The sequence below is a fragment of the Sturnira hondurensis genome, unplaced genomic scaffold (assembly GCF_014824575.4).
Source record: "Sturnira hondurensis isolate 20B ecotype Veracruz unplaced genomic scaffold, ASM1482457v3 Scaffold0019216, whole genome shotgun sequence".
Classification (NCBI taxonomy): Eukaryota; Metazoa; Chordata; class Mammalia; order Chiroptera; family Phyllostomidae; genus Sturnira; species Sturnira hondurensis.
This window is the reverse complement of record NW_028091847.1, coordinates 2,540,242-2,554,285: the sequence shown is the minus strand read 5'-3', so window position 1 is coordinate 2,554,285 and position 14,044 is coordinate 2,540,242.

The window sequence follows — 14,044 nt, the reverse complement described above, 5'->3', positions numbered from 1 at the left end:
ATATGTACTATGAATTCAATTTTAAACAAGACTGTTATTATTCAATTGATCGGTACTTTCTAACCCCAAATCAATTTTTAACTCTTTAGGTTGCTACCACCAGGACAGAGAGTCCCACTTTTTGTGTCTTCCTGTCTTATTATTCTTCACAAAATTAAACACTAAGGAATGGAACACAAGTTATTTCTTTTCCTTGAAAGGAAAATTCTAAGCTTCGAAACATCAAATCAGATTTCTTAATCTGACAGTGTGGCTTGTTTAGAGTCAAAAAACATTCTAGCTAAAACATTTAAATAAATGGTTATTTTTAATTCAGAAACCCCTACACACATGGCTCTTTTCAGCAAATTTTAGCCTGTGGTAGGAAAAAGGTATTTAATTGTGATTCTGGTCTCTTCCACAATGGCTCACATAGCAGCTGCAGGGGAGGAAGTAGAGAAGCTTTTTCAGGTGTAAGCTTCTCCCAGATGGGAGCTGCTTTCCACTGGAAGGAGTGGTGACCAAATTCAGGACAGAACCTCCAGTGGGACTCACACCTTTGAAGACTTAAAGTAGGAAAGCTGCAAGCCATTGAATCCAAGGGAACCATATACTATATTGAGAGGGATTCTTCAAAAAGGCCACTTCCTCCAGGAAGCCTTCTCTCATCCCATTCAGGCCAAGTTAGCTGCACCTCCCATTTGCTCAAGTAGAACCCTGAGCATCTCTGCCACGGCACTTTATACCCCTTGTTGGAAACATCTGTTCCAGTGCCTGTTCCCCCACTGCACCAGTGGGCAACACGAGAGCAGGAACTGTGTCTTGGACCTTTGCATCTCCCTGGTGTCAAGCATAATAGATACTCAATAAAATCTAATGAATAATAAAATAGTGAATGTCCTAGACACATGTTTCTCAGGCAACTCTATCATGAATAAATATAGTTTGATGCTTAAATACATAACAACATGTAATTTTATACAATTTTACTCACTCTTAACTCTACTACTAGCATAAAGCCCAGTCCATGAAAAGTCCTTTTAGAGAAGGAATTGTTTTAGATGTGCTCCCAAATATGGTTTTCTCTTTGGTCAGCTACCGTGTAAAATTTGCCTTTTCTCCTCTGCTCTGGCCGACCCCCATGGGGCACCATTTGTACATCCTTCCACTCAAATACATGCATGGAGTGCATACCCCATGGCCAACAGTGCACTAAAGAAAGATACGCAGCACTGAACATGACAGGACCAGGCCCACAGAGCTTACAGTCTGGTGTCCACTGGCACCTGCTCACCTTCAAGCCCCAAAGACCCTGAGGCTGTCATGTGGGCAAGATACATTTTTATCTTTAAGCTCTTAAAAAATCTAACTCCCCAATAATAAGGAAAGACTGTGCTAATCCAGGAATCTGGAGGTTTGCCAACCAAAGTTAAAAGAACAAGTCTGCTAAAGTATTTTAATTTCCTTGAGGCAGCTGAGAACTGATCAGCCCAAAGGGATCTGTCCGGAAGCACATCTAGGTTTCCTTGGCCTCCCTCAACGTGGTGCCGGCACAGGGGCATCCCCGCCCCCCGTTCCATTTCGGCATAGTCAAAGGGAGGCAATGATGCCCACCTTCATGTGGTAGCATTTGCTAAGGCCTTCCAATGGCCTGCTTACAAGCCACCATTGCACGAATTAGGGAAAGGCAACCCCCTCTGGGCAGCGAATTTTTAAAAGACACCCCTTCCTCCCCAGCAAATGCAGCTCCTCTCAGGGGTGAGCTTCTGGGTGAGCAGAGCTTATTAAAGGTGAGCGTTTGGATCCCAGCAGACCGCTCAGTAGAACACCGTGCTGCAGTCCAGGTGCCGCCTCCCTGGGCCGTGCATTGGGTACAAAATGCATCAGTACATTTTCAGTACTTATATTTGAAGTTAACAGGTAGCATTCATAACTAAGAAAACCAGTTTTTCTTTTTATCCTCACCCGAGGACACATTTTTTCATTTTTTTTTAAGAAACAGAGAGGGAGAGGAAGGGAGGAGAAATATCTATGCAAGAGAGAACCATCAACTGGTTGCCTCCTGTATGTGCCCCGACTAGGGACCAAACCAACAACCTAGCTATGTGCCCTGACCAGGAATTGAACCCACAAACCTTCAGTTATGGGATGACGCCCAGCCAACTGAGCCACACCAGCCGGGGAGGAACCAGTTTTTCTGGGAAATTACTGAACTATATGGAAATCCTTTCCTAAAATCCCTGCAGCAGCCACAGAGACTTTAAGCATGACTCAAGCTCATTAATCTTGGTTTCCAAGATTGCAATTTATCTGCCAAATAATTCTGCAAAAACCTGTGACTTCACTGAGCTCTGAGCAATGCAGAAATGGAAAATGAGCACAGTCTTCAGCTGTATGCACCACCCTGGACAAATATCAAGGTCATGTTTCCACAGGTTTTCAAAGTCATATCACTAAGAAAGTGCAGTCTAGCAGCCTTTGAGTCCCTTAGAGCTTATCTTCCCAATAAGTCATTTTTCTCAAGTAGCAAGTCAACAAATCTCCTCATCCTAGCCACTAGTTATACTGCAATAGGCCACTTTCTGTACCCTTTGGGTTCAACTACTTCCAAATGCCTAAAACTGGTAATAGTTCAAAGCACAGGCCTGAGGACAATGCATAATCGTAATCACTTCTTTCATCATGCCATTCAATACACCTGACTTGAATTGCAGCCCTAATGGCAGCAGGGGTAGCCCCGCCCCTTTCAGATCTAGATAAAACAGGTTCAAATCCTGTCAGCAAATGGGGCAGTACCGATTGTGCTCTTAGCTCCTTCAGTTCTGGTTCCCAGCCTCCCAGGAATCCGGGCTCTCCACTCTGCCCCCCTGGGGTGTTCCTCTGTTCTGGCTATGGTGTGATTCCCACGGGACCAGCCCTTTCACTTGTGACCCTGTGAAGCAAGCATGAAAGCCAGCCTGCCGTGGAGAGAGGGGAGCCGTTCTGGGGCTGCCCTGCAGCAGCTGACACTAATGCAGACAACCTGTCCTCAAAGGGCCCTTCAGACAAGAACACTGGGCTTACCCCACTACCCCCACCTAGCGGGGGTCATCCTGGCCTTGCTCATGCTCCTCCCTCCTTCTCCTCACCCCTCTCTCCAGTCACCACCACCCTGGGTCCAAATTCTCACAGTTTGGGATGAGCCATTCAGTCCCTTCTTCCCAAGTCCCCCCAGATACCACTCGAAGCAAACCCTTCAAGGGCCTCAGCTGAACAAAGGGGCTGTTTACTCTTTCAGCAGAGGCCTCGCCTTTGTAGTTGTTGTTTTTTTAAAAAGCAGCATTCACCATCCTTGAAGTCAGCTGTGGTTTCAAAGAGCCATTTTCCCTTGTTTTTGCTTTTCTGAAGAGTGGCGCAATAGAAACCAGGCACTTGAACCTCCTCCTTCAGCCTAAATAAACAGTGGAAACCTTCCCCCCGCCTTTTTATTGCAGGTGTCTGGTTTATGGTAAGTGCGTTCAAGTTTTCCAAGCTTAGAATAAGTTTCTCAAATTATGAACTGGCAGGTGGTTTAGCCCCTACTTGTTTGTAGAGCTATTTAGGTTTAAAGACAGAAAGAGTTTTTGTGTAAAGTCTCCGTCAGGCCACAGCCCCGGATCCGAAAGTCTGCTCCGGTGGACAAGTCCTGTATTAAGGAGCCTATCTCAGGAGCGCTGCCTGTCTGCACGCTCAGCGGGTTAAAGGCGAGGGGCAGGCCTTGCTTACTCTCCTGGCTTTTTTGGCTGCCAGTCAACCTGCTGTTTTCTCTGATCATTCTCCGCCATCCCCACTCACACATCGCAAGCAGAAAAGGAGAAAATTCTAGTTTCCTTCATTTTCTGAAAATAAAAAATACATGCATGCACATGTAAGTATTGTGTGCACATGTGTGTGTGTGTGTGTGTGTGTGTGTGTATACGACGAGTACACTTGTCCTTAGACTCCCGGTGCTCACCATGCTAACACTCAACCCTGCCAGTATACTAGGACTGCGTGAAGCACTTTTTAAAAAAGACGTAGGCCTTGGCCCATCCCAAACAGATTGTATCATCTCTTTAGAGGTAGGGCTTGGGGCACCTGTACTTTCTACTCTTTCTTTTTAAACCCCGAGGGAGATTCTGGTGTAAAGCCAGGATTGAGAGGTCTTCTAAGGCCCAGCCATTCAAGTCTAAACAGCAGAGCGGCAGTGCCTGGGATGCAGACTCTCAGGCCACACCTGAGACCCACAGAATCCACATCTGCACTGCAGCATGATCCCAGGGCCCCTGTGTGCATAAACAGTGGGAGAAGCACTGCTCTGGCGGCTCTCATTCAATCCACGAGGCCCCAGGGAACTAAGTGACTGCAGAGGTCGTGCTGTGGACCGGAGACTCAGATGGGACTGGGTCCCCAGCCTCTTTACTAGTAAACCCTTTATTTCCATTACATTATTATTCTCAGATTTAGCCAGCATTGAGGTACTTCTCAAAATGTATGTAATATAGTTTTTCTCAAGTTTACCACAGTGCACTATGACATGCCTCTGTTTTAAAAAAAATTATATATATATATACAATTTAAAACACATTTAAGACTTTCAGAGGTTTCCTTTCCTGCTGGTAGATGACAAGATGATTAGACGACATGACAAAGAGCACTCAAGACAGATATCTTGAGTGGAGCAGCTGTAGAGAAAAGATGGAAGACATTTAACCAAATGGTCATATCTAATTCGCAGATCAGCAGGTTGCAAAAGCCACACTGATGTTGATAGAAGGAACAGGCATTGCTTTGGGTCTTGCAGCAAATTAGAACTCAGCACTGGGGAGACACCAGAGCCCCCGTCCAGCACCTGAGAAAGAGCACCAAAGAAGAGGGAGGGCTCTTTACCGGCTTGCGAATTTCACAGGCACCTTTCATGTGAGAGCAATCCGCATTCCATCACCACAGAAAAAAGGAAGCAAAACAAATTCCACAGATCCACATAAGATAAAGTTTTATGGTCAGGGCAGCCAACTATATCAGGAATCCAATCAATCTCACACTTCTACAGCCCTAGCAACCTGCGGGATTTGCCTTCTGCCAGGTTCCAGGCTCAGCCTTCCATCTTGTGCACCCTGTGCAGCTAGTGTGAGCCCTCACATCACCCCCAGAATCACGTAAGCCCCACAGGGAAGGGAGGCTCCCTCACAACTTGCTGCTCCCAGGCTCCTGGACCTGTTCCTCACACTTTATTCCATTCTGATTATGCTGCTGGTTTGGGGGATGGTTTTGATTCTCCACCCTGTCCACATGGGCTCAGGCTGCTCCAAGCAAACAGCTCTCCCCCATCTGACCTGCCCGTGACCCTTGTGTCTTGGTCCCAATCCTGTAAGTACAACTATCTCCAGTCCTGAGAATGGCACCAGGCCACCAAGAATCCACTGTCCTAGGCCCAGGAGCACTTGTCCCTCCCTAGTTCCCTTGTCCTGTCCCCGTAAAAACTCCCAGCAACACCACACCCCCACAGCTGTTGGCAGAACCCTGAGACAGAGCCTCCAGCCTGCAGGCCAAGCACTGAGTGGTGGCGCCCTGCCCTGATGCCTTTCCTGGGGCATTTTCAGGCATATTATCGCTGCTTAGCTTCTCTATGAAGTTTGTGCTTTCACAGCTGTGACTCTCGACAGAGGCAGAATGAGTGGTGTCTTGGTTCCCTGCCTGATGAAAGTGATCCACCTCCAAGGACACATTCCTCATGTGCTAAGTACTGCTGCTCCAGCCATCTCTGGCTCTGGTGAGCTCAAATAGCAGAAAGGGCCACCACTCATGGCAAGGATTAGAGAGAAGAGACTCTGCAACTTAAATGGGTCATGCTATCAGGAAAATACCCCTCTACAAAGACAAGCAGAAAGTTTCTTCCAGCCCCTGGGATGCCTGCTCTCCTGCAGCCAGGGGAAGGGGGTGGGGGAGGAGGCCCAGTCTGGAGTAGCACCAGGGAAGGAAGTTGCAGCTGTTACAGGGTGATGAATGTCAGGCGAGATGCAGAGTGGGCCAGGAGGCTGATGTGAGGTCAGACAGGGTCGGGCAAATATCAAAATTTGCCTGAGCCGGAGATGGACCAGCTCAGGCCAGTAAATACCCGTTTGCTGCCAGTAGACAAGGGATGGCACGTCTAAGCGCTGTCCAAAGGGGACGAGGCACTCACTGTGGAGGTCTAACAAGTCTTTCTTCATAGAACCGCACCACCAGATCCATTTTGTCACTAACAGGTGGGTGTCACTGGGGCTCCTCCACAGAGACTGAGGGTCCCTGTTTCTTGTTACCAGATGATTTAACTAATAGAAAACTCTTTTTCCTACTTTGTGGCATATTGAATGGATAAGTGGATAAACAGATGAAATAATGAATGAATAATGAATGATGAACGAATGAATGAATGAGAGAGAGAGGTAGAAACAGATATATTGCATAGAGAAGTGGGAACAGGTGTATTACACAGATAGCAAGGATTAAAGCCAGCATCTATTACCTTCCCCAAACTATCTCTGGGGATCATAGACAGTTGAGTTTCAGGAATGTCCCAATGAGGCTAGGAGCATGCTATTCCTGGACTGGTATCAATGGCAAGAGTTATAATAACCATTAATAATAAGCGATCATATGCTAGAGAGTTGCTGCTTTGTACCAAGTATTGGCTCCTACACTGTGGTAGATAGGACTCTTGCATGTTCTGCGCAAGCTACTTTGAGAAGTGTTATCTGGGGCATGGATGTGAGAGCTATTCTGTAATACATTTAGAGAAGTGTTTATAAGCACTTTTAATAACAATGTTTATAAAAGTGGTGCCTGCTTGGGACAAATACAACAGCGTTTTTTAAGGGGAAAAATATTGGGCTCGCTGTTATGACTAACAAAACCCAACTCATATTGATGCAAACATGAAAAATAGATATTGTTGCAGATATGGGAAGACCACTTTGAACCCACGACCAGGAACTGAATTAGAAGACACTTTCTTCTCTTAACATCTGATTTATTATTTTTCTCAGAACTGGCTCTTTTAGCTTCCTTATCCTGTGACAGAAAACATGGTTTGTCTCTCCTGGCAAACAGTCACCCAGCGCTTGACGGGATGTGTAAAATGTTGCTGATATGTAAAATGTCCTAGAAGACAGCAGCTTTGAGGAAACCATATGATGTGAAGAGGTCATTAACATCGTCTCATGACCTTATAGTTTTCTTTTTGTCTACTGAGAAGTTGAACTGGCCTAGATTGCTATTCTCTTATTTAGACTTAACCTCTTCTTTAAAAAATAATAATTTTTATGAATTTATTAAGCCAAACTGATGACATTGCCAAGAAGCCAGAAGCAAGAATTCAAATGCTCCTACACCTAACCCCTTACGTCCTGTTTCAGCCTGTCGCCTCATAACCCGGCTACTTCCTGATAACCTCCAAGTCCCACCGAACTCATGAAAGCTTTTGTAGGCCATTATTGGGAGTTTACAGTTTATTTTATAGGAAAAAAGAAAATAATAGAGGATTTTGAAGAGCAGTGACATGATTAGATTTAAACATTTAAAATTTACTCTGGTGACACAGAAAACAAACTAACCAGGGAAAAGGTGGAAGGAGGGAGACCAGATAGGAGGGCTTGATAGTAATCCAGGAAAAGGTGATGATGCCTTGGAATAAGGGGGGACAGTAGAGATGGAGAGAAATATGTGGGTCGGAAATGTACCCTTCAGGTAGAATTGACAAGACTTGATTATGAACCAGAAGTAGGAGATGATGATAAGGGAAAAATCCAAAATGACTCTTAGATTGTGAGTTTAAGCACTTGGTTGCAAGGTGATGCTCTTTATTATTATAGGAAAGAATTGGGGGCGGAAGGATGGTAAAGATGGAATAGGAATACTGGGGGCATGTTACAGTACCTATTAGACTCAACAAGTAAAGTTTCCTGTACTAATTAGATTTGTAATTCCGGGCTCGTATTAGGAAATATTAGGGCTAAAGATGCACATTTGAAAGTCACCAGCATAGGGTGGGTCAAAGCCATAAAATGAAAAGGGATAACATATGAAGAAAATGTAGGCAAAGAAAAGGAGAAGATCCAGGACAGGTCTTGGGGTACAACCTCATTTGGATGTTGGATAGAAGAGGAAACATCCAGTCTTCAAGATGCACTGAGCAAGAAGGATGCACTTGACATAATCAGGAAACCATATTCCTCTTCTTCGCTACCTGTTCAAACCATCACCTCGGTGCAACTGCTTGTTCCTTACTCCTTGAAGAAAATGAAGGTAATTGTGTGAATTTTCTCGATATTAAGTAATAAGAAGCCATTTAGTCATCTTTGATCAGACACACATACACACAGAGTCTCATTTGTAAATAGCCCAGCGTGCTAACAAAAACTTCCAAACTTAGGAAGAACTGAAGCTTCTCACTCCCTCACCTTGGGCATGCTCCAACCTGGCTGCCTCTAGGGTGTAGACGGCCCTTTCTTTGTCTTTCCTGAAACAAGCAGTCCCCTTTGCTCTCAGCAGGCTGCTTCTAGTCCCTCTAGGCCTGATGCAGGGTCAGGAGGGAGGAAGAGTAAGGGATAGGAAAGATCTTATTTGACTAGTCTAGGTATGAGCTAAAGAAAGCTACCTGGGCTTGGCTGGTATTTAGAGCTGGAGTCCCTCATGGAACTATCTCATGCTTTTTTTTTTCAGAGACTCCATCATCTCAGGAAATCTTGCAATGGCCATTCCCTTGCTGTAAGTAAATGCATCTCCTAGGGCTGGTCACTTAACATTCTTCCCTCATCACCTCAGAATCTAACGGTATGTTTCCAGAGTTTGTTTGTGGTTTTTGTTCATTTGTTTCCAAGCAGCCTCCTTGGGTAGGATCTAAGAAAATCTCAGTCCTGCTCTATTTCAGGTCCATAAGTATTCAAGCAGCCATCTCGACATAGCATTGTCCCTTTATGCTGCCGTCCGAGGAGCTGGCCAGCCACAGTCACACTCCAGCCCTTCATGCCCAGCTCTGCAGGGTGCGCACCAGTGAAGTCCTTCCGCAAAACCGGCAGGGCAGAGCAAGCACCCTCACTGCTTCCCTACTCTGGTCTCCACTGATTGCAGATTCTCTTAGGCAGTTTCTCTCCAATTTCCTACGTACCTTGGGCTCTTCAACCTTTGTTATAAGCTGGATGTGTTTCATCAACTAAGGGACACAAAACCCTTTCTTAACTGTTAGCCTTTGCAAGTCCTGGCTACTCCGCTCATTCCTCACTTTGACATGTGGGAAATATTCGCTCTGATTGTTTTGGAGAAACAAAGCTGAAGACAAAATAGGCTGAGTCCTGTCATACAATCCTGTGTACCCAGAAAACCAAGAAAGAGCAACCAGAGGGGAAAGTAAAACTGGGAGAATGTGATGTAGCAGAAGCTAAACGGCACTCGAGTGTTGCTAAAAGGTGGGACAAGACGAAGACAAAGAAATCCTCACTGGACCTCGTGCCTTGTGCAGTTTTATTTCGTGTAGAGTTGTGGACAAAAGTTAAATTGACATACTAGATACTTGCCGAGAGTCTGTTCTCTTCTTTCTTGCAAGCAGAACCCCTATGGCCAGTTCCAGAGTAAATCTTGATTGGTCCAAGCCAACCCCTATAATCTACTTTCCTCTGGCAGTGATCCATTTAGAAATGGCCACGTGATACAACTCTGGACAACAAGATGTGAGGGAAGTCTGTTGGAAGATTTCTACAGAAGTCTTTTTTTTTAAAGATTTTATTTATTTATTTATCTTTAGAGGGGAAGGAGAGAGGGAGAGAAACATCAATGTATGGTTGCCTTTTGTGCGTCCCCTGCTGGGAGTTGGCCTGCAGGGAACTGGACTACAACTCAGGCATGTGCCCTGACTGGGAATCAAACCTCGATCCTCTGGTTCGCAGGCCCACGCTCAATCCACTGAGCTACACCAGCCAGGGCCAGAAGTCTTTTTTTTAAAAAGAGACACAAAAAGGAGACAGCTCTTTTTCTTCCATTGGCGATTGTCATTTGTGTGTGTGACACCTAGTTCTGGGGGAACCATCTGGGTACCAGCCTGAAGATAAAGCCAATACCAAAGAGGAGGGCAGAGCCAAGAGAAATGCCCCAAAGCAGAGCCTGGAGTCCTCTCTCCCTGTGGGGTACTTGTTAATTAACCTCACAAATCCCCATTTTATTTTACACAGTTGGTTCCCAGTTTTCTGTTACTTAATGCCAAAAGCATATAAAGATAAAAAGTAGGCTTAAGGGAGGTGCAGAATTGGAGGGAGAATACAGGAAACACTTTTGGAATGTTTATCTGGGAAGAGAGGCAGAGAAGTGATCTGGCAGCTGAGGGGAGTTGAAGAATCTAGTGAAGGCTTCTTTAAAGATGGGAGACACTGTAGCCAGTTTATATTTTAAGTAGATGGAATGATGCTGTAGAAAGGGGAGAGGGCAGAGCTGCAGGTTCCATCATCTTCTTGCCACCCCATGTAAAGTCCCCGGCCACTCCTGGAGTGTCCCCAAGTGTTCTTGCTGATGCCCTCACAAGGAAGGGCCACCAGTTCTCACATCATGGCTGCACTGTCTGACCACAATTGCTCACACACCCCTCTGTACTTGTCTGTCTGCAGAACCCCTCCAGCCCTCTCTGAGCCCTTTCTTTGTCTGGAGAACAAGCAATGACTGGTCCCTGCAGGACTAATCTCTCTAGGACAAGGTCTGCTCAAAACAGTCTGACAGAAGCCCAGCTTTTTATTCTTTCAAGCTTCTTCCAAGGAGACCCCAACCTTACAAGTGTTTACATCCCCTCACAAAGAAACACAGGCTATCCAAGAGACTAGCTTGCAGTTATTGGCTTATCCTTCAAGCTGAATGTGCCTTATTTCACTTAAGGCTTCAGGGGACTTAATTTCACGAAGTTTGTTGACAGTTAAAACCTTCCTCCCTTAACATTCTACTTTCCAATTACATTCACACAAAAGGACATGAAAGGACATGCACCCATGCCTGTCAGAGTATGCAGCTCCTCTCCTCCAAGGTGGAATGCCTGGTCCCCCAGTCAGGAGCTCTCTCACTTTCCTAAGACATCTAAAGTCATATGCAAATTAACAGGCTACAGGATCTTTCACCAGGGAAGGAAACATTCAGTCCCAGCTGGAGTTGGAGCTGTACCAGACAAGGTATCTAACTGAGTGACTAACTGGGGATCCAACAGGTCAGTTCTGTAAAGCATTTCCAGTAAAAATATAAAAACAGTGCAAAGGACCAAGTCAAGAACAGTGTTGATTTGCCTTTCTATTGCTTCCTGTCCAGAGAAATGATTTGTTCTGCATTTCACTTCCCCTGTTCGTTTAGCAGTAAAATATGTCCCCTAAACTGTTTAACACCCATGCTGTGAGACACAGTTGTCTATAGTCATATAGAAACACCTGGTAAAAGCCAGACAACTGGGTTTCATTTCCTTATGAAATTTCAACAATTCGTTAACCAAAATATTACAATTGACTAAAATGTTGCAAATATCTAAAACAAGCTCCCTCTGTTGACTAAATTCAAATTGAATAACTAACCACATTTTCTTACTAATTTAATTTTGGCTAAAATACAGATTGCGTCTAAGTAAAGAGAAACAAACCAGCCAAATACTCACTTTTTAAAATCTCCACAGTTACCAAAATTACTAGGAATGAGATTTTCCACTTAGAACAATAATTTAAACTAAGTCACACTTGAAATTTTTACTGATTTTAGAGTAAAGCATTTTAACACTAAATTGATCTGTTTTCCGGGCTTATTTTGTTAAAGTCTGTACCTGTGGATACTTTCAGATTTAGTTTCTTCATATCCTCTTTTAGAATAAGGCTGTTACTAATTAATTGATTGATTAATTGTGTGATGATCTTTCTGTTGATGACGAGTCCTTGCAATGAGCATCCACAATACATGGTTGTTGGAGGTTCTTTTGGGGCTTCTCCTCTGCGAAGTGCCCTTTCCTGAGGAGGTAATTTCCATAAACATGGTCTTGTTGATTTTACTCTCTTGGTCACATTTGATTGGTCCAAAGATAAACAACCGGCCAAGTTGGGTAGATCAGATTGTTTCTCACGGAAATTTGGCATTGAATTAGCCATTCTAGTCAGGCTTTATGGGTACTTAGGAGGACGGATGGGAGGGTGAGCAGACATAAAAGCAAAGGAGAGAAGGAAATGAAACATACCTTAGAACAGAAATGAAAGGCCATGGAGCCTCACAAAGATAAGTAAGGGGGGTAGACAACTCAGTTTCCAGTAGCTTTCCAGCACCCAACCTGTGCCTCATGAAACTCTCTCTAGATCTTTGGTTCTGCAAGACACCCTTGTAGTCTTGTGTCTTTTTTTAGCTTATCCAAGTTTAAATGAGTTTCTGAAACTTTGAATTAAATCTTCTCCAAAATGACAATGAGGCCCTTAGGGACTATTACAGTAGGCACAACAACTGGCTAAAGAACTATCCTAAATTTCCACAATCTATGCTTGCTGAGTTCCAGGGTCTATTCTTTGTTTGACCCTATTCTAAGGCTCCAACCCTTACAGGTAACAGGTGTGCTGAGACCAAAAAACATGGGCCAAATGAAAAAACAGATCAAAACTCCAGAAAAAGAACGAAGTGACGAGGGGATAGACAACCTATCAGATGCACAGTTCAAAGCACTGGTAATCAAAATGCTCACAGAATTGACTGAGCTCAGTTGCAAAATGAAGGATGAAATGAAGGCTACACAAAGTGAAATAAAGCAAAATATACAGGGAACCAACAGTGAAGGGAAGGAAACCAGGACTCAAATCAATGATTTGGAACAAAAGAAAAAGATAAGCATCCACCTGGAACAGAATGAAGAAACAAGAATGCAAAAAAATTAGGAGAGGCTTAGGAACTTCTGGTACAACTTCAAACATTCCAAAATCTGAATCATAGGGGTGCCAGAGGAGAAGAAGAGCAAGAAATCAAAAACTTATTTGAACAAATACTCAAGAAAAACTTCCCCAATCTGGCAAAGGAAATAAACTTCCAGGAAGTCCAGGAAGACAGAGGGTCCCAAAGAAATTGGACCCAAGGAGGAGCACACCAAGGCACATTATAATTAAGTTACACAAGATTAAAGATAAGGAGAGAATCTCAAAAGCAGCAAGAAAAAGGAGAGAGTTACCTATAAAGAAGTTCTCATAAGGCTATCAGCTGGTTTCTCAAAAGAAACCTTACAGGCAAGAAGGGACTGGAAAGCAATTTAAGTTATGAAAGGCAAGGACTTGCATCCAAGATTAGTCTATCCAGCAAAGTTATCATTCAGAATGGAAGGGCAGATAAAGTGCTTCTGAGACAAAGTAAAGTTAAGGAGTTCATCATCACCAAGCCCTTATTATATGAAATGTTAAAGAGACTTATCGAAGTAAAAGAAGATGATCAAAAATATTAACTCACAACTATCAATAAGTGAACCTAAAACAAAAACAAACTAGACAGACAACTAAGATCAGGAACAGAATCACAGAAATGGAGAGCACATGGAGGGTTAACCACAGGGAAGGGGAGAGGGGAGAATGGGGGGAAAGGTACAGGGAATAAGAAGCATAAGTGGTAGGTACAAAATAGACTGGGGGCCCTGGCTGGCATAGCTCAGTGAATTGAGCATGGGCCTGTGAACCAAAGGATCATGGTTTGATTCCCAGTCAGGGCACATGCCTGGGTTGCAGGCCAGTTCCCAACAGGGGACGCAAGAGAGGCAACCGTACGTTGATATTTCTCTCCCTCTCTCCTTCCCTTCCCCTCTAAAGATAAATAAATAAAATCTTTTCAAAATAGAGAGGGGGGTTAAGAATAGCATGGGAAATGGAGAAGCCAAAAAATTTATATGCACGACCCATGGACATGAACTGAGGGGTGGGGGAATGCAGGTGGGAGGGCTTGTGCAGGGCAGAGGGGATTACAGGGGGGAAATAGGACAACTATAATAGCATAATGAATACAATATATTTTAAAAGAATATAAGAGGTACAAGTGAGGGGACAGTAAAAATACTAAATAAAAA